Source organism: Capra hircus, chromosome 14 (genome assembly GCF_001704415.2).
Source record: "Capra hircus breed San Clemente chromosome 14, ASM170441v1, whole genome shotgun sequence".
Lineage (NCBI taxonomy): Eukaryota > Metazoa > Chordata > Mammalia > Artiodactyla > Bovidae > Capra > Capra hircus.
In genome coordinates this window covers 40,669,550-40,692,167 of record NC_030821.1, presented here as the reverse complement: position 1 = coordinate 40,692,167, position 22,618 = coordinate 40,669,550, and positions in this window count along the sequence as shown.

The window sequence follows — 22,618 nt, the reverse complement described above, 5'->3', positions numbered from 1 at the left end:
CTTCTGCCAGTGCAGGAGACATAAGAGACTTGTGTTCAGTTCCTGGGTCAGGAAGATCCCCTAGAGGAGACCATGGCAATCCACTCCAGTATTCCTGCCTGGAGAATCCCATAGACAGAGGAGCCTGGTGGACTATAGGCCACAGGGTCTCAAAGAGTTGGACACCACTGAGCAACTAAAACACACACACACACACACGTCCTTTATGAATATTGATGCAAAAATCCTCAATCTAAAAAAAGAGTGAAAGGGCTTCTCTGGTGGCTCAGATGGTAAAAAATCTGCCTGCAATGTGGGAGACCAAGGTTCAATCCCTGGATCAGGAAGATTCCCTGGAGAAGGGAATAACTACCCACTCCAGTATTCTTGCCTGGAGAATTCCATGGACAGAGGAGCCTGGCAGAAAGATTTTTAAATTTTTTAAAAATAAATAAATAAATAAATTTTAAAAATAAATAAATAAATAAGTTAAACCAAAAAAAAAAAAAATTATATACCCATAATGCAAAAAGCCTCAATAAAATACTAACAAATTGAATTCAACACCACTCGTTTTAAAATGATTGTACACTATGACCAAGGGGAATTTATTCCTGGAATGCAAGGATGGGGTTCAACATATGAAAATTTATCAATGTAATATAGTACATTAAGAAAATAAAGGGGAAAACTCACATGATTATTTCCATTTGACAAAATTCAACACTTTTTCATGATAAAAGCATTCAGCGAACTAGAAAGAGAAGGGAGTTACCTTAACATAATAAAAGCAACCAATGAGAATGCACAGCAAACATTATACTCAACAGTAAAAAATGAAAAGTACTTCTTTTAAAATCAAGAAAAATGCAAGGATGCCCACCTTTGACACTGTACTCGACAAATTCTGGAAGTTCTAACCAGAGCAATTAAAAAAGGAATAGAAGACATCCAAATTGGAAAGGAAGAAGTAAAATTGTCTTTCTTTCCAGATGATATAATTTAATATGTAAAAAACACTAAAGATTATTCATACACACAAACTATTAGAACTAATAAATGAATTCAGCAAAGTAGCAGGACGTAAAATCAGTTGCATTTGTTTACACTACAATGAATAACCTGGAAGGAAATTTTGAACATAATTTTATTAACAATAGCATTAAAAAGAGTAAAATATTTAGGAATTCCTTTAAACTAGAAGTGAAAGGGTTGCTTAATAAGAACAATAAAATGCTTTAAGAAATTTTAAAAGACATAAATAAGTGGAAATATCTCTTTTTCATGAATGGGAAGATTTAATATTATCAAGATGTCAATACTACCTAAAATAATCTACAGATTCGATTCAATTTCTATCAATAACCAAAGATGTTTTCTTCAGAAATAGGAAAACCCATTCTGAAATTCACATGGCTTACAATAACCATGACAGCCTCAAAAAAGAATAACATTGGAGGATTCCCTCCTAATTTCAAAACTTACTGCAGAGCTACAGTAATCAAAATGTGTGGAACTGGCATAAAGACCAACATACAGGCCAATGGAATAGACTGGCTAGTCTAGAAATAAATCCCCACATATATGTGCAAATGATTTTTGACAAGAGTTCTAAGATTACTCAAAGGGGAAAGGGTAAACTTTTCAACAAATAGTGCAGGGAAAACACATACCAGACCAGTATTTTACTTTTGAATTATTCTAACCAGATAATTACTCTGTAGGCAACAATTTGTTTTTGTCCTGGGTTCTAGAAACAATGTAATAAATTAGCAATTTCCAAAGGTTTCCTTCAGTCAGTCCATTTTAATGTCTGCTCTGGTACTGTTCACCACTTTGTTAACATGCCTTGCTGTCTCTGACAGCCAATGCTGTACAGTTTCAGAAGGACCACCACTAGGGAAATTTTCATGAATGCTGAGATCCTCTCATTATTGCATAAAGAGAGTATACCCTGAACCCCAGAGAGAGGAGACAGGTAGCTATGAATGGCTCTTTTGGTATTAATCCATTTAAACATTTCCTATATTCCTGAACCTTTGGATTCATTCCTCTACACTGTACCAGAGAATTCTGCATCCTCAGTTGCATTTAGTTATATTTATATTTAGGTTATATTTTGTTCAAGTGCCATTCAAGCAATAGAGTAAGAATTACATCCACTTGCTTCTTATTCAAATCATGAATCAATCACTTATAATTGTATGCATATCAATATAGTCAACCTGATCAAATTATGTTATTTCCTTCTTTGTCTAACACTTACAGAATTGATTCTCACATATATTTCTCAAGTTTCTATTAGCAATCAAATGTTAAACAATTTTTCCTTGAATAAGCTACACTGCATTTGGGGGAACACTAGATGTGCCTCTAACTATGAAACTCAAGTTCATGACAAGGTAGAGGAGATGAGTCTTAAGGGGACTTGGAATAACTAAGACAAGGTAGGCAGATTTATTCAGGCAGGATAAGTAAAGAATAACTTTCCTGATAAGAAATATTAGTGAATGGGTTATTGAGAAGGGGCACCAAGATATTCAGATTTTTAAAATCCACTAAGAAGCTCTACAGGGAAGGCAATGGCACCTCACCCCAGTACTCTTGCCTGGAAAATCCAATGGACGGAGGAGCCTGGTGGGCTGCAGTCCATGGGGTTGCTAAAAGTTGGACACGACCGAGCGACTTCCCCTTCACTTTTCACTTTCATGCATTGGAGAAGGAAATGGCAACCCACTCTAGTATTCTTGCCTGGAGAATCCCAGGGATGGGGGAGCCCGGTGGGCTGCCATCTATGGGGTCACACTGAGTCAGACACAACTGAAGAGACTTAGCGGCAGCGGCAGCAGCAAGAAGCTCTAATTAAAACACTGAAGATATGGATCTTTCCCAATCAATGCTCCAAACTGCACTGTAATTCAGGAACATACAGGATCAGACTTTGAGTCTATATTTTGAATATTTTAGTCCTTTGGCTAGAAAAGTTTAAAAAAATTCTTTCAAGGTCAAACGTATATGCCCTCTACTTCCTTGCACATGCTTTAAGCAGAGATTATAGGCTTGTATTTTCCGTCTCCACTCTATAAACTCTTCAGTGAAGCCAGAAGCAGCTAGATATAGTTCTCATTATGGCAATGCTCTATTGCTCCTGCCACTTAGACTATCAAACAGTGCGTACAACAAGCACTTCACTACACACCAACTGTAACAGATAAGTAACAGTATTGCCACTGCAACACATTATCAGTATCCTGTTTCCACTGGCAGTGATTTCATCCCCGTTTTTAAATATAAAAGCATGAAATAATAAATCCCAGAATCCTATCTTTATAATTGGTTTCATGAAACTAGTTACAATAGTAAAATTCTCAGTTTGTGTTTGGTGAGGATGATGGTGACCATTCTAGATATTTCAAGTAGAAAAAGATTTAACACAGTAAAACATATTTTTTTAAAACTGATGAAAAGGCTAGATGTTTCAAGATTTAGGAAAATCTTATGTGGTTCTCTGATTTGCCGCTAACAGTTAGGGCGTCATAATGATGCACAAACCAAAAACACTTTTGGCCACAAAATACATCTGGTTCCAGATACTATGCAGAAGATTTTCAAAAAAACTTTCAGAAACTCCAGCAAAAATTTCATGTCTGATAGAGCTCATATGTGTACTTGCTTCTACTAGAGAGATTATAATAAGACTTCCTTCTTCCAACTCTTCTTTCTCCAGTTTCTTTTATTTGTGGATGCTGCTGCTCAGTCACTCTGTCATGTCTGATTCTTTGTGACCCCTTGGATGGCAGTATGCCAGGTTCCTCTGTCCTCCACTATCTCCCAGAGTTTGCTCAAATTCATGTTCATTGAACTGGTGATGCTATCAAACCATCTTATCCTTTGTCACCCCCTTCTCCTTTTGCCTTCAATCTTTCCCAGCATCAGGGCCTATTCCAATGGGTCACCTCTTCCTGTTAGGTGACCAAAGTACTAGAGCTTCAACTTTAGCATCTGTCCTTCCAATGAATATTCAGGGTTGATTTCCTTTAGGATTGACTGGTATGATCTTCTTGCAGTCCAAGGAACCATCAATTCTTTGGCACTCAGCCTTCTTTATAGTCCAACTCTCACATCCATACATGACTACTGGAAAAATAACAGCTTTGACTATATGGACCTTTATTGGCAAGGTAATGTCTCTGCTTTTTTTTTTAATATAAATTTATTTTAATTGGAGGTTAATTACTTTGCAGTTGGAGAAGGCAATGGCACCCCGCTCCAGTACTCTTGCCTGGAAAATTCATGGATGGAAGAGCCTGGTAGGCTGCAGTCCGTGGAGTCACTAAAAGTGGACATGACTGAGCAACTTCACTTTCACTTTCACACACTGGAGAAGAAAATGGCAACCCACTCCAGTGTTCTTGCCTGGAGAATCCCAGGGATGGCAGAGCCTGGTGGGCTGCCGTCTCTGGGGTCGCACAGAGTCGGACACGACTGAGCGACTTCACTTTCACTTTTCACTTTCATGCACTGGAGAAGACAATGGCAACCCACTCCAGTACTCTTGCCCGGAAGATCCCATGGATGAAGGAGCCTGGTAGGCTGCAGTCCGTGGGGTTGTGAAGAGTCAGACACGACTGAGTGACTTCACTTTCACTTACTTTACAATATTGTATTGGTTTTGCCATACATCAACATGAATCCACCACAGGTGTACATGTGTTCCCCATCCTGAACCCCCCTTCCTCCTCCCTCCCTGTACCATCCCCCTGGGTTGTCCCAGTGTACCAGCCCCAAGCATCCAGTATCATGCATAGAACCTGGACTGGCGATTCGTTTCATATATGATATTATACATGTTTCAATGCCATTCTCCCAAATCATCCCACCCTCTCCCTCTCCCACAGAGTCCAAAAAACTGTTCTATATATCTGTGTCTCTTTTGCCGTCTCGCATACACTGTCTGTGTTTGTCATAGTTTTCCTTCCAAGGACAAACATCTTTTAGTGTCACAGCTGCACTCACCATTTGCAGTGATTTTGGATTCCAAGTAAATAAAATCTGTCACTGCTTCCAATTTCCCCCTTCTATTTGTCATGAAGTGATGGGACCAGATGCCATGATCTTAGTTTCTTTCAAGTTGAGTTTCAAGCTAATTTTTTCACTCTCCTCTTTCACCCTCATCAAGAGGCTCTTTAGTTCTTCACTTTCTGCCATTAGAGTATTATCATCTGTATACCTGAGGTTGTTAATATTTCTCCTGGCAATCTTGATTCAGGTTTGTGATTCATCCAGCCCAGGATTTTGCATGATGTACTCTGCATAGAAATTAAAAAACAGGATGACAATATACAGCCTTTTGATACTAATTTCCCAATTTTGAACCAGTTAGCTCTTCCATACCCAGTTCTAACTGCTGCTTCTTGACCTGCATACAGCCATCTCTTTAAGAACTTTTCACAGTTTGTTGTGATCTGCACAGTCAAAGGCTTTGGAGTAGTCAATGAAGAAATATATATATATATTTGGAATCCCCTTGCTTTCTCCATGATCCAATGAATGTTGGCAATTGGATCTCTGGTTCCTCTGCATTTTCTATACCCAGCTTGTACATCTGGAAATTCTTGGTTCACATACTGCTGAAGCCTTGCTTGAGGATTTTGAGCATAGAATGTGAAACGAGTACAATTTATGGTATTTTGAACATTCTTCAGCATTATTGCCTCTTATTTTCAAATCCTAAACCTTGGTAGAGATTCAGACTCTTGGTAGTGATTATAGGGAAAAACAAATTATGGACTTCCAGCTGGAGAACACTGAAAGATGGAAAGCTGCGCTGAGAAGGTATATTAACTTCTGCTTGATTGTGTTAATAGTTATTCACAGGGCAGATTAAGACTTGCTTATAGAAGATTCTGCGTGCCATCTTGAAAAATTAGGATCTTCTTCCAACCTTAAATTTCTAAGTAACACCTGATATTTCTAAAATAAGGAAAAGTGAGATCAGATTACTTTAGGAAGATATCCTGAATTACAGAATGAAAATAAACTAGAAAGATAAGATACTGGAAGCAAACAGATTGCTGAAAAGACTATTGTAATATTCCAGGGAAAAATGATGAAGGCTCAATTAAATAAAGTAACTACAGAGTTTAAAATAAGGGATGATTATAAGGTATTTCAACATAAAATTAACTTAAGTTAGCAATTGAATATGTTTCCTCCCTTTTCCTATACCACCTTCTGCTTTTTCACACCTACATCCCATTCAATTGATTACTGTTACAACATATATTCTTCCCATTTGTTAAATACATTCCCTACATCTATATCTATAGCTACTGTCTGTATAGAATCTCTCATCATCTCCCACCAGGATGACTCAGGCACCTCCTACAAAAGAGACAAATAAATGAATCATTCCTCAGAGCAAAACCTTCAATGGTTTCATATAGTTTAAAGAAAAAAAAATCCAAACTCTTTGATAAAATCGGATGCATATATAATATCTTTATTAGAACAGCATTCTGTCCTCCTCTATTTGTGGGCATCATCTTTTCCATCCTCTAGAAGAGACTTATCTTCCTGATTTCCATATGATTTTGATCAATGTCATCAATTACTTTATGGTCAGAGAGGTTTCTGGGAGGAGAGCATGGCAACCCACTCCAGTATTCTTGCCTGGAGAATCCCCATGAACAGAAGAGCCTGGCAGGCTACAGTCCATAGGGTTGCAAAGAGTCGGCCATGACTGAAGCAACTTAGCACACATGTACACAGAGAGATTCGCTATATAAGAAAAACAGAGCAAGTCGTATTGTGCCCCTGCTTGACCTCAGAGATATATCCAGGTATTGGCATTTGCACTTCATGACAAATAGATGGGAAAACAGTGAAAACAGTGACAGACTTTATTTTCTTGGGCTCCAAAATGACTGCAGATGATGACTGCAACCATGAAATGAAAAGACTCTTGCTCCTTGGAAGAGAAATTATGACAAACCTAGACAGCATATTAAGAAGCAAATACTTTACTTTGCCTACAAAGTTCCATATAGCCTTTGGATGTGAGAGTTGGATAATAAAAATGGCTTTAAAAGGGGAGGTGGTGCTGAGTACCCCTCACGTATGGATATGAGGATTGAATAATAAAAAAGGCTTAAAAAATAGGAGGGAGGGCTGAGTGTCTTCAAATTGTGGTGTTAGAGAAGACTCTTGAGAGTCCCTTGGACTGCAAGGAGATCAAACCAGTCAGTCCTAAAGGAAATCAACCCCAAATATTCATTGGAAGGACTGATGCTGAAGCTGAAGCTCCAATACTTAGCCCACCTGATGTGAAGAACTGACTCATTGGAAAAGACTCTGATGCTGGGAAAGATTGAAGGCAGGAGGAGACAGGGATGATAGAAGATTAGATGGTTGAATGGCATCACCGACTCAATGGACATGTGTTTGAGCAAGCTCCGGGAGATGGTGAAGGACAGGGAAGCCTGGTGTCCTGCAGTCCATGGGGTCACAGAGTTGGACACGACTTAGCGACTGAACAACTGGCATATGGCTCAAATAGATCTAATCAATGTCTCTACCTAATTTTTTACCTAACTTCTGTTCCAACTACTCTTGGAATATCTTGACTGTCTGATGTCATTCTGCGTTTTGAGAATATGAAACAAAAATACAAGAAACTGTAAATTTAAAGAAGGAACTTCTATCCTTGGTTTGAGCTATACTAGGAAGTTTGTGATTTTCAATGTTTGAATAAGAGCAGAAAGTCTCTTTTTTATTTACAATTGTTTGAATTAAAATTCTGCATCATATTATGGAAGAAAAAGGAGAGGAGGAAAAAACACTGATTCATACTATGCCAAAACACCTGCACTTCAGTGATCTGGATAGGCAGTTTCATGTTTTCTGACTTTATATATTTTGCCCTTTTCTCAAAAATTCTTTCCATTCCTTATCTAGATTCATTCTATATTTCTTTTACTAATGTGCTCAAGTCTCATCTTCCATTAATCCTTCTCAAACTTTTCTTTCCAAGCACATTCCGTGTGTATTTCTATCACAATCTTTGCCATATTATAAATTACCCACATTTATATATGAATTTTCCATGCAACTAGGAGTCCTTTGAAAGGAAAGACCATCTCATATTTATCTATTTATTACTTTACAGGAGACTAAGTTTTGCTCAATACAAGCTTACTGAATAAATGTTACTGCTCAGTCACTAAGTCGTGTCCGATTCTTTGAGGCTCCATGAACTGTAGCCTACTAGTCTCCTCTGTCCATGAGATTTCCCAGGCAAAAATACTGGAGTGGGTTGCTATTTCCTTCTCCAGGGCATCTTCTCAAAACCAAGAGATCAAACATGTGTCTCTTGCATTCACAGGCGGATTCTTCACTGCTGAGCCAACAGGGAAGCCCTAAATAAAGTGGGATAATTCATGTCCATGAGAAAATATTTTTTTCCTTATTTCATCCAAGACAGAATTTTATTATTTTTAATCACAATAGATATTTGTTTCCAGAGAAGGCAATGGCAACCCACTCCAGTACTCTTGCCTGGAAAATCCCATGGGTGGAGGAGCCTGGTAGGCTGCAGTCCATGGGGTCGCAAAGAGTCGGGCACGACTGAGCGACTTCACTTTCAGTTTTCACTTTCATGCATTGGAGAAGGAAATGGCAACTCACTCCAGTACTCTTGCCTGGGGAATCCCAGAGACGGGGGAGGCTGGTGGGCTGCCATCTACAGGATCGCGCAGAGTCGGACACGTCTGGAGCAACTTAGCAGCAGCAGCAATAGATATTTGTTGCATAATACTTGCTGTCATTTATCTACACATTATATAAGAATCAAAAAATAAATGAATTAACATGAATATCTGCATCAGCATATTAACCCAGGCATATGGCCAATACCTTTTTTCGATTTTTCCTCAGTTCTTTTCTTGTATATTGATATTTACAGAAAAAAAAAAAAACCTATATGTGGCTGACAATATGATATATTTGCCAATGTGAGGTCATGGCAAAATGAAAGACCAAGAGATAGCACATAGTAGCACTGAATATGATTTGATTCAACTTTATTCAGTTCAGTTAAAAATTCAGTTTATATCACCTTAACAGCAGGCATTGAACATCTGCTACAAGAAATGAAGTTTGTTAGACACTATAGAAGATACAAATATAGGAAATTGTCTACAAAAAAAATGTTAATTTTAGTGATGCATGGAGGAAAAGAGTGTACACTTTGGGAACTACATCTTAAAGTTCAATTTTGAAACACTAGAATCTTTTAGATTAACATGATGTTACAGTGGATCATTCATAAATTCAACCAACAGCTGGTCAGGTCTTTATGAACTTTGAAATCATGCCTTTGACACTGCAAAGAAGTATATAACAATTAAGTCTACAGATATAAACATAGTGTTGCCATTAATCCAGCAATTCATTTTATATCAGATTTGTGACAAACAAATTGAGCAGGGACTTTTACACCAGTGTGTACTTATTTTGTGGCTGTCTCCCACTGTTTTGGCAAGACTTTCAAATGTTTTCTTGCTCCATCATCTTCCAGCAGGAAAGCCAACAGCTGTGGCCAAGGCAACAATTTTGGCAGTATTAATGCCCAGATGACAACCTCTGGAGTATCTCTCTCTCCAGCAGTAGCAGTGACATCTGGACCACTTTCCACACTTGAGAACATCTTGGCTCAACTCCACACATACAGCTGCTGTGGAGCCATCAGAAATAGGCTCCAAGTAGGGAAACGGCAATTTGAGACACAATCGTTCTCTGATTAGGACACTATTCACGTTGTGTAAGTGTGGATGCATAATTACTCTTTGTGCTTTGTGAATAGATTTAAGGCTATAGTTTGTTTGTTTTAAAAAATAGAGAATTAAATATACTCATGTCTCCAATGCACTGTATTTAGTTATGTCTATATATTCCAGTTTTTCATATATCTGTGTACATATGAAAACATATCATCATCAGAGTCAATCTTTCAGACAATTTAGCTTTGGAGAGCTTTTGACTCTTATGGGATGAAACAACTCCCTTTATGAATTTCTTTGGTACATGGTGGTGGTGGTTCCAACTGTTACAACCCCACGAACTGTAGATTGCCAGATTCCTCTGTCCATGGAATTCTCTAGGCAAGAATACTGAAGTGGCCATTTCTTTCTCCAGAGGATCTTTCTGACCTAGGGATCAAACCCAGGTCTCCTGCATTGCAGGCAGATTCTTTACTGGCTGAGCCACCAGGGAAGCCCTCTTTGGTGCATAAATACTGTATATTTACTGCTAAGCCATACATGTTTTGAGAAAATACCATTCAAATTACTTAAACACAGCCCTACTACTGTTGAGGATATTATAATCCTGCCACTGGGGAAAAACATATAAGAAATTCAAAAGAACTGATAAACTAAACAGCATCTCAACATGTGCATTCCTTAAAAACCTTGAGGTGCATCATTTCTTTATTTTTAAATATTTATTTTTCAATATTCATTTATTTACTTGATGTCTTGATTGCAGCACACAGCATCTTTTCTTTGTGGCATGCAGGCTTACTTTCCCCAACACACATGGGATTTTGGTTCCTCCACCAACGATATCAAACCTATGTCCCCTGCATTCGCAGACAGATTCTTAACCAGTGGACAACCAGGGAAGTCCTCACATCATTAATTCTTAATTATAGCATCAATTACTACCTATCTATCAAGAATTGTGTGATTAACTACACATTTTTATCTTCCTTAATTCTTATAAACCTGTGAAATAGATACTCCCATTTCATGGATAAGATAAATAAAGCCCAGAGAAATCAAAGGTAACATAACTCATAAGTCGTGGAGCTAGATTTCAAACCTCCATCTGCTTTCAAAGGTCACTGTCTTTATCTCTGTTCCTCCCCTGCAGCACCTAGAACAGTTGTTTGCCAATCATTACATTTTCTGAAATACATTTTATAAAGAGTCAGTTGTGTATAAATACAAAAGCAAGAGCTAGAGAAGAAGGATTTCCAATTTGAATAGGGTAAATTATTAAGAAATAGTAGAAAAAATGTAATTGATAATTTGTCATTAAGAGATAATTGGAAGTTGACAAGGCAGATTAGCAAGCTGATGGGCTTGTCTGCAATCACAGTTCCAAAGTGATATTTTGATATCGCTTTGTAGTGGTATCAAATGTAGTGCTGAATGAAGCCCTCTGAATTATCTTTATTTGGTAGCAATATTTATTCTAAAGTTTGCAATTCCTGACAACTATTGTTTACAAATCATCTTTTTCTACTTCTCTAGTTCCAGCAAAATGTGAGTATTCTACTTAATAAGCTCCAATGCAGTCAGATGTGAAGTTGTTTCTCCCTCTACTTTTTCAAGTCACTTTTGGTTTATGAGAATATTTCTTAAAGAATTAAATTATTTTTTATTGAATTCAGTCACTTAAGAAATCTGAGGGGAAAATTAATGACATAGATTATTGTATAGTTTTTACAACTTCACCAATAGAAAATACTCCTTAATGTAAAAAAAAAAATATTATTTTAAACAAAAGTACTAAATAACCTGGATTTTTAAGATGATATCAGATGATATAATGTTAAGTCAAAAAAGAGAATAGTACATGAAATTAATAAAGATCACACAATTAGATTAAAAAAAAAAAACAATCCCAATGTATTTAAAGTTCAGGCTCAGACGCTAAGTTGTGTCCAACTCTCTTGCAACACCATGGAGTTTAGCCCACCAGGCTCCTCGATCCATGGGATTTCTCAGGCAAAAATATTGGAGTGGGTTGTCATTTCCTTCTCCAGGGGATCTTCCCAACCCAGGGATCAAACTCACTTTTCCTGCATTGGCAGGAGGATTCTTTACCACTAAGCCACCTAAGACAATTTATAAGCATTTACTTTACCTTTTTTAAACTGTCTGTGTTTTCAAGGTCTCACATCCCAACAGGTACAATTAGCTCACTGAGGACAATTAGCACTTTGGGTGCATACAGGCTTGACTATGCTATAGCCTTCTAGCTCAAGGTTTTGATCAACACTTGCTTTGCCTGTCTTGGTCCCCAAATCTCTCTGCTAAATTTCTGATGGGTCTCCTGGTCTGCCACTCATCCCAACTAGTATCAAAAGTACAAGCTAGCTAGGCTGTTGTTTTCGTTTAGTTGCCTAGTTGTGTCTGATTCTTTTGCAACCCCATGGACTGTAGCCCACCAGGCTCTTCTCTCCGTGGGATTCCCAGGTAAGAACACTGGAGCGGGTAGCCATTTCCTTCTCCTGGGGGTTCCTCCTTACCCAGGGATGGAACCTGCATCTCCTGCTTTGCAGGCAGATTCTTTACCACTGAGCCACCAAAGCTGGGCTGTTGTTTGTCTTCCATTTCTGCCACTGAAATCTCTACATGTTTTAACATCTTTGCAGGTCCCAGCATTTCCAGCATTCCTCTCCAATAAAAGCAGTCCTCACTCATCATCTTTGCATCACTTTTGTGCCACGTGACTAAAGAGGTGACTAAAGAGTCATCCCACTGTTACTACTGAGATTCAGTAGATTTTCTTGAGTCAACACTTTCCATTTTGCTATATGACTTCCATTGATTTTCCTCTTTAAAAGGCTATTCTCTAATAATTTCATGTGACTTATTTCATTTTGGGAAAATGATTTGGAGAAAGTGCCGGGTTCCAGCCCCGGTGGATCCAGGGTGATTCGAAGGTGGGGACAGAGTCGGCATCCTTGGAAATAACTTATTTAATTACAGATAGAGAGGGATTAGAAAATTAGCAGAGAAAAAGAGGCTGAATAACTTGGTTTACATGGAATACCAATCATCACCTACATAGGTCACAGGCGTCTTCCCGTTCTCCCGAAGGAGAGGAGGCACTGAGGCCCCCCTGGTCCGATCTTAGAAGCCCAGGCAAAATTAGCAGGCTTGGTGGGTACCCATGCACCAGATAGGAATTCGGCCAGAAAATAGTAGGAGAGAAAAAGAGGCTGAATAATTTGGTTTACGTGGGATACCAATAAAATTCCAAGACAAGGAATTTTCACCATCTACGTTGGGCCACCGGCGCCACTTGAATATCGGAAGGTGCCCCCCCTTGGACTCCTTCTCGCCTGGGCTTGAAAGTCGGGGCAAGTAAGTATACATGGTGGGCACCCACACTTCAGATGGGAATTCAGCCAGAAAAACGGGGAGAAAGAAAGAATGACATGGGGGAATCAGTCTTTCCAGAAACTGATCCGATTTTTTTATTTTTAGGTTTGCTTATATACCTTTTGTTACACATAGGGATGAATACAGAGTCACGCGGGGGTCAGCAGTCCTGACCTTTATCAAAATCAGGTGCTTCACATAAACGTATAAAAAAAGTTTTAGGGGTTTTACATCATCTTCTGGCCATGAGACCTGCTGACATTTTAAAATCCTTTCTTTCTGATAACCAAAAAACTTATTTCTTCCAAGGGTGTTTTTTTCTTAAACCAGGCACCACCCTCCAAATAAAGTTGCATTCCTATAGGGTGAGGGTGTAATGAGTTACAATCAAGAAAGGAATTTATTTAACCCAAAGTTAACATGATTAATCTTAAAGGTTAATACTAATTTCTCCTATATGCTTAAAGGTTAATACTTATTTCTCCTATATGCTAGTTATATTCATTATAAGGGCAGAGAATATGGAGATTTAGCAGCAAACATCAGCCCAACAAATGAAAATCCTTTCACCAATGTTCCCCTTAAGATCTATTTAGTCTTAAGATAGTGATAAAGTTACATTTTTACATAGCAAGGACACAGTGATTTATAACAAAGTACAGTGATCTATTACAAAAAAGAAAATTCATTAACTCAAAAAGTCTAGTATTGCTAACCTTAAAAACTACTATATTTCCTTTTCTATATTCCAAATACATTGATTAATATATTCCCAGGTGCCTAAGGATATGGAGGCCTGGTGGCAATCATTGACTCAACAATGAGAAAAGCCCTATGCTAATTACGATTCTCAAAATACTCCACACTCTCTGTGCTGTTTATGGTTGAGAGGTAGTAAACAATCATGTGTGTAGTGGCAGGAGTATGGATAATCCTGTCACACAAGCTAGTTTGCCAGCAGAGAGGTTTGACCTGAGACACCCTTGTCACACCTTGTCACCTGAGACTTCCCTGGTGGCTCAGATGGTAAAGCATCTGTCTACAATGCGGGAGACCTGGGTTTGATCCCTGGGTCAGGAAGATCTGCTGGAGAAGGAAATGGCAATCCGCTCCAGTGCTATTGCCTGGAAAATCCCATGGACAGAGGAGCCTGATAGGTTACAGTCCATGGGGTCGCAAAGAGTCGGACATGACTGAGCAACTTCACTCTTGTCACACTCAGGGCAGGGAATTAGCAGCAATTATTGGCACAACAAATGAAAAACTCTTCACCAATATAATTCCTAACCAACCCACTATACTAATAATTTCTAACTTCCCAAAAGAATTTGCCTTTAGTAACTCTAAAACATCTCGTGCCTCTCAGGTTGGGAGGCTGTAAATGATTACATGTGGCCAGACGAACCTATACAGGCGGGCTAGATAACCTTCAGAGGAGTTTGTAAGTTGAAACACTCTTGTCACACCCAGGAATTTTTATTGACTTGGAGCTGCATGTTTACTCCTTCTCCAAGAGAAATGGTGATGGGGGAGAACCCCTCGTAAAGTCAGAGGTGTAGGTGAGAGCATAAAACAGACTCTGGTTTTGGGGGCAGATGTTCGGGAACAGGGGGTTTCCTGAGGCTTGATCACGCCTTTGCATATGCCAAGCCTCCTTCCTCATGACATTTGCCATGGGCGGAGTTCCTCACGCTGGCTCCCAGCATCAAAGGATTAATCTTATTTCTTCATTCTGAAAATTCTATCCTCTCTGTTTCATCTGTTTTCCCTTCACTCATTCCTTTCTACCTTCTTTTGTGCTATATGAGCCTCTTCAGTGTGCTTATTGTGTTTTTTTTAATATAACTTTGCATATTTTTTCAACAATTGTTCTTGAGATTGCAATAATTATTTAACTTTTCAGTCTACTTGGAATCAATGTTTTTAGTACCTCAAATGAAACATGTAAGACTTACCACAATATAGATCTCTTTATTCTGCCCATTTTGTGTACTTATATAAAATATTGATATGCAAAGAATTTCATCAGAAAATTTTATGGTTTTTGTTCTCAATCATAACACACATAATAAAGGGCTATGAAAGAAAAGACACTTCCATTTTATTTTCTGTACACTTATTATTTCAGTTGTTATTCTTTCATTTCTAATATTTTAAGTAGATTCTGGTAGCATTATCTTTCTGTCTGAAATAAATATTTAAGCAATTACTTGAGAGCATGTCTACTGAACATAACATTCTCTAAGATTTTCTACATTTGAGAATGATTTTATGTTGTTTCACTCCTGAAAGATATTTTCACAGGATATAGAATTCTGGACAGTTACTTTCTTGAAAGAAAGTGCTGAAGTACTTTGCAAATATTTGTCCACTTAATTCTGGCCTCCGTGGCATTCATGTCATTTCCTTCATGTGAATAATGTCCCATTTTCCTCTGACTGCTTTCAAGATACTTTTCTTGTCTTCAGTTTTCAGTAGTTTGACTATTATGTAACTGGGAGTGGATGTCTTCTTGATTCACTGAGCTTCTTGAATCTGTAGGTTTACACCAGTCACCAAATTTTGGAAATGTTCAGCCTCTTCATTTCTTTTCCTTTTTGTCACTGAACACTTCTTTCTTTCTGAGATTGTGAAGACATGAATGTGAAAACTTTCAATATCGCCCCAGAGGTCTCTGAAGTTCATTTCATTTTTTTCAATTTTTTTTTTCTGTTTTGTTCAAATTAGATAATTTCCATTATATACATCTTCAAATCCACTCTTTCCTTAGTCATTTCCATTTGTCTATTGAGTCCAACCAGAGACTTTATTCCAGTTACTATACAGTTAAATTGAAATATTTCTATTGGCTTCCAATACTTGGAACTTCTTCAATGATATTTCTACATTTCCATCCATTCCAAAGGGGTCACATTACCTACTGGAGTATTTTTGTAATAACTGCTTTTTAATGTCTATGCCAGGTAATTTCAACATATTTGTCATCTCAGCTTTGACATCTGTTCAATGTCTTTTACTAGAGGAGTATGTCAAGGCTGTATATTGTCACCTTGCTTATTTAACTTATATGCAGAGTACATCATGAGAAACACTGGGATGGATGAAGCACAAGCTGGAATCAAGATGCTAGGAGAAATATTAATTAGTTAATATATACAGATGACACCACCCTTACAGCAGAAAGTGAAGAAGAAATAAAGAGCCTTTTGATGAAAGTGAAAGAGGAGAGTGAAAAGTCGGCTTAAAGCTCAACATTCAGAAAATGAAGATCATGGCACCTGGTCCCATGACTTCATGGGAAATAGATGGGGAACAGTGGAAACAGTGGCTGACTTTATTTTGGGGGGCTCCAAAATCACTGCAGATGGTGATTGCAGCCATGAAATTAAAAGACGCTTACTCCTTGGAAGGAAAGTTATGACCAACCTAGACAGAACATTAAAAAGCAGAGACATTACTTTGCCAACAAAAGTCTGTCTAGTCAAGGCTATGGTTTTTCCAGTGGTCATGTATGGATGTGAGAGTTGAACTATAAAGAAAACTGAGTGTCAAAGAATTGATGCTTTTGAACTGTGGTGTTGGAGAAGACTCTTGAGAGTCCCTTGGACTGCAAGGAGATCCAACCAGTCGATCCTAAAGGAGATCAGTCCTGAGTGTTCATTGGAAGGACTGATGTTGAAGCTGAAACTCCAATACTTTGGCCACCTGATGAGAAGAACTGACTCATTTGAAAAGACCCTGATGCTGGGAAAGATTGAAGGCAGGAGGAGAAGGGGACAACAGAGGATGAGATGGTTGGATGGCATGACCAACTCAATGGACATGAGTTTGGGTAAACTCTGGAAGTTGGTGATGGACAGGGAGGCCTGGAGTGCTGCACTCCATGGGGTCACAAGGATTTGGACACGACTGAGCAACTGACCTGAACTGATACTGATTACGTTCAATTTTTATCCCCAGTCATTTTTAATATTGTATTATGAGACACTGGATCTTCTTTAAATCCCATAAAGGATATTGATCATTTTGTTTTAGCAAGCAATTGGCCCAATTGTGTTCAGATCACTACTTCAATTCCTTTTTGTGGGGTGGAGTGTCAGTGTCCACAGTGCTTTTCAGATCAGTCACACATATGCATTACCCAGTGTATAGTCTTTGACCTAAGCAGCAGTCTTTCCTTAAGTTTAGTTCTCAACATCTATGGTATGCTCCTTAGGGTTGGATTCATGAATATACAAAATAGGAGTAAGTACAGAAGCTCATAAACAAAACAAATGGATCACTTTCCCAAACTACTCTCTCTCCGTAACTTCTCTGGTATTTTCTGGGACCCTGGGCTCCTATTTTTGGTCTTCTTGTCAGAAAGCAGTTTTTTGGGTTTTTTTTTTTTAACATTATTCTGCTGTGTGCATGGGCTCAGATGGTAAAGAATCAACCTGCAATGTGGGAGACCTGGGTTCAATCCCTGGGCCAAGAAGATCCCACAGAGAAGGAAATGGCAACCCACTCCAGTATTCTTGCCTGAGAAATCCCATGGACAGAGGAGCCTGGCAGGCTACAGCCCATGGGGTTGCAAAGGGTCAGACATGGTGAGTACTTGCAGCAGCAGCAGCAGCAAGAAACTAGAAAGAGAAAGAAAAACACTAGAGCTATGCACTATACTCTTGGAGCCACAATTCCTTCAGTTGGAAGGAAGGTTTCTCTCTTTCACAGATATAGAATCTTAAAGACACCCAGGACAAAAATGCCATGGGAAAGCCTGGTAGTCCAATCTGAAGAATATTGAAAGGAAAAAATAGCAAACCCACTGCCATTCTGATATGATTTTGAATTCTATGCTGCCTCTACAGTCTGCTGGCTTCTATTTCCTTTTCAGAATTTTCAAATAGCTTCTCTAAGCATTCTGTCCAGGTTCTACAGCTGCACTGAGTGAGAAAGGAATGATATTCTTACTTTTTTCCATGCAATGTATTTTGCTATTGCATCCATGTAGAGAACCATATATGATGTTTTCACACACACACACACACACACACACACACACACACCCCATCTCCAGAAATACACTGATATTTATAAATAAAGCTTCACACATGTCTCCCTTACTCTTTCTGCTAGAGTTGAATCTGAGGTCAATTCTGTTAATCCATAAGTAAAAGAAATAAATCCAAGTAAATCTTTTGGTATATGAATGCGGCAGAAGGAACTATTTTTCACTCCTTTTGTCACCATGCATGCCAATTTGTTTCTTGTATTTGGTACCAATTTACTCATGAAAGAATAACTGTAGGAATCCTTTCTCTTCATTCCCTGTAGTGGAATGCATTGGTTCTAAGTTGAAACATTCCTGTCAGAAAATGTACTTTTCTGATCCCTGATTGTTTGCAAAATATGTGAATGTAACCTGCAACTTGAAGACCTCTGTCTTCCTCTGTCTAGTTATTTGGCAAATTAATCATTATGGGTAGTTTGAATGAACATCAGGAATGCTGAGTCTTCTGTTGGTGAAGGGCATTTCAGCAGACCTTGGACTCTTTTCAGCAATGAATAATTTTGAAATAACTAATCTCATTATTTAGAAAGCTTTATAGGATGGTGACATTATCAGCAAGTAAATTCTAATTTCTCTTCTCTTCAGAAATTAGAAAAAAATAACAAAACCCAAAGTTAGTAGAAGGATAAATAAATGAAATAGATATTAAAATATAATAGATGAGATCAACGAGCTTAATATATGTGGGGCTTCCCTGGTAGCTCAGATGACAAACAATCTGCCTGCAATGCAGGAGACCTGGGTTCAATCTCTGGGTCGGGAAGGTCCCCTGGACAAGGGAATGGCTACCCACTCTGGTATTCTTGCCTGAAAATGAAAGAGGATATATTACAACCAACACTTCAGAAATGCAAAATATCATAAGAGACTACTATGAACAATCAAACATGACCACACTAGACATCCTGGAACAAATGAAAAATTCTTAGAACCATACAATCATCCAAGGCTGTATCTTTTCAAGAAGGTAATGAAGATCTGAGTAGATTAAGGAGACTGAATCAGTCATCAAAAACCTCCCAACAAATATCCAGGATCAAGTAATAATAAACCAGAAAAGTTTGATCACCTTTGTATCCAAAATATTTATTTTTAACCATTACTTTTAAAGACTATTGCATGTGCAAAATTTCTTTCTTACTGGTAACTTCAAATTTCATCACCTAGTTACAGTACTTGCAAGACATTTGGAAATGTTTATAAATTCTTTGTATCTCTGAAAGAACACAAAGTAAGAGCCAAAAGAAAAACATGCTTGTTGCCACAAAAACCAGTCATGTTTCATGTAGCTTTTCCTTCCTTTATTGAAAGAGAAAATATAGAAATTTCAGGGTAGTTTGCCTCCATCTTCATAAAAAGCATTGAATGAATAAAATTGGAAAATCAACTTTATCTATAGCTCTCTTGATATTTAGCCTTTCTTGCACATATACACATGTTCATGATCATGGACCACTGATAGTTTGCCAATAGTAGGGGATGCTGATTTTATTCACTTATCCTAAGAACCAGGGCAAGTACCAGACACAGACTATGACATATTTTAGAATAACAAATAATAAAGACCTTGGATTTATAGTTTAATTTGTGGCTTATTTTCACATACACTTAAAATTTACCTCTAATCCATGTTTTACTTCTTGAGATAGTTATATGTTCTAAGGCCTGTGCTGAATCTTATCAGAGAACTAGAATCTCTGTGGCAGAGATTGCTAGTTGCTTACGTAATATCATATGTAGTTCTTTATGCCAAAGCCTTTGACTGTGTGGATCACAATAAACTGTGGAACATTCTGAAAGAGATGGGAATACCAGACCACCTGACCTGCCTCTTGAGAGACCTGTATGCAGGTCAGGAAGCAGCAGTTAGAACTGGACATGGAACAGACTGGTTCCAAATAGGAAAAGGAGTATGTCAAGGCTGTATATTGTCACCCTGCTTATTTAACTTACATGCAGGGTACATCATGAGAAACATGGGCTGGAAGAAGCACAAGCTGGAATCAAGATTGCCAGGAGAAATATCAATAACCAATAAGATATGCAGATGACAACACCCTTATGGCAGAAAGTGAAGAGGAACTAAAAAGCCTCTTGATGAAAGTGAAAGAGGAGAGTGAAAAAGTTGGCTTAAAGCTCAACAGTCAGAAAATGAAGATCATGGCATCTGGTCCCATCACTTCATGGTAAATAGATGGGGAAACAGTGGAAACAAGTGTCAGACTTTATTTTTGGGGGCTCCAAAATCACTGCAGATGGTGATTGCAGCCATGAAATTAAAAGACACTTACTCCTTGGAAGAAAAGTTATGACCAACCTAGATAGCATATTCAAAAGCAGAAACATTACTTTACCGACTAAGGTCCGTCTAGTCAAGGCTATGGTTTTTCCAGTGGTAATGTATGAATGTGAGAGTTGGACTGTGATGAAAGCTGAGCGCCGAAGAACTGATGCTTTTGAAATGTGGTGTTGGATAAGACTCTTGAGAGTCCTTTGGACTGCAAGGAGATCCAACCAGTCCATTCTGAAGGAGATCAGCCCTGGGTGTTCTTTGGAAGGACTGATGCTAAAGCTGAAACACCAGTACTTTGGCCACCTCATGCGAAGAGTTGACTCATTGGAAAAGACTCTGATGCTGGGGGGGATTAGGGGCAGGAGAAGAAGGGGACGACCCAGAATGAGATGGCTGGATGGCATCACCGACTCGATGGACATGAGTCTGAGTGAACTCCAGGAGTTGATGATGGACAGGGAGGCTTGGCATGCTGTGATTCATGGGGTCGCAAAGAGTTGGACATGAGTGAGCAACTGAATTGAACTGAACTGAGTTCTTTTTATAATGGATTCCTGAAATTTTATTATTTTATTTTATTTTATTTTGCAATATGTCAGTTTTCCAACCAGGAATCGAACCTGGGCCTGGAAGTGAAAGTGTGAGTCCTAACCATTTGACCACAAGGGAATTCCCTCCTGAAAGTTTTAGAAGGTAGCCCAGCAAAAAATTACTAGCTTTGAGTATGACTTCTGTGAATGATCCTAAATGTGTCTCTAATTACACATCCCTTTTTTTACTCTTGCTAATGTCTCCCTTCATTATACATAAATCACATGTATGACTACTGGAGCTCCAGCAATCGTCTTGTGAGAACAAAGAGAGGTTGCAAATGGAAACCATAGGATAAGGATGCAAGAAGAGAAAGATGTGAGGAGCCTAGATCATCAAGGTCACTATGGAATGACAATATGATGCCAGCACATAACTTTGTTATGAAGGAGAGGGAAAAAGTCTTATTTCTTTGAAATCATTGTTATTTTGTGTCATTGTTATTAACAGTCAAAGAAATTTCATCATAAAGTATATAATGCAAATCAGTCTTTCTATAATAATTTTCATTTTGTGAAAAGACTTTCTTCCTTATTTCAACTATATATAATAATTTCAATGAGAATTGCTATCTTTGTATAAAAGACTAGCCTTCCCTCCCATTAATGATTGATTCAAAGTTGGCGCCTGCACTAAGCTGTGCGAAACATATTTCTCTCGCCTCAACTGTTGATTGCTTTGACATGACCACTTGTCCTTATTTGCACCTATTGATGTGTTTCAGGATGTTTGAATTTAGCACTGAAGCAGACAAACAACAACCACAAAACTTCTAACATCTTCTGGGTGGTGATATAATCAAAAAGAAAGCTGGGGTTCTCTTAGCGGCCCTACTTCCTACCTAACAGAGGAGTTGGCCAGATAAAATGGAGACAACCTGCAAAGGAATACATTTTAAGAGACAGAAAAAGAGAGTAGAGTTCTGGTCATTTTCAACCCCTTGGTTCCAAGTTGTCCTCGGGGCTGATCTACCCTTTTCTTTATCCCTGAGATATAGGGTACAATTCATTCTACCTTTTATCTAAACTTCTTAGAATGGAAGTGCTTGTTATCTGAAACTAAAAAAGTAACAATCAATTAGATTAACTTGGGTTGTTCTTTTGTGTACAAAGAATACAACCATATACTTACGTAGTTCTCTGTATAACTTGAGTTATGTCAGTAACTCGAGTTGAGCAAAAAGTACTGCATTCACATTAGTTGTTGCCAGAAAGCCTCATTCTTCCAGAAGTTTAAATTTTTATTCATTCCTATTCACATTCTGGAGTCAATATTTCAGCCCAAGTCTTATAGTTTGCCTTGAACTTTTCATTCTTTTTTGAAGCCCTAATTTTTGTGGTTTACTTTTTCTCTCCTCCACTTTTGTTTGCTTCCTGATAACATATTTGCTTGAGTCAGCTTAAAGGAAGGAAATGGCTAGTCATCATCTGTGTCTATTTATCTAATTACCAATTTTTAGGCATTGACAAAGGAATCCATACCAGACAAGGGATTATAAATGTACCTAAGATATAATAGTATCAGACT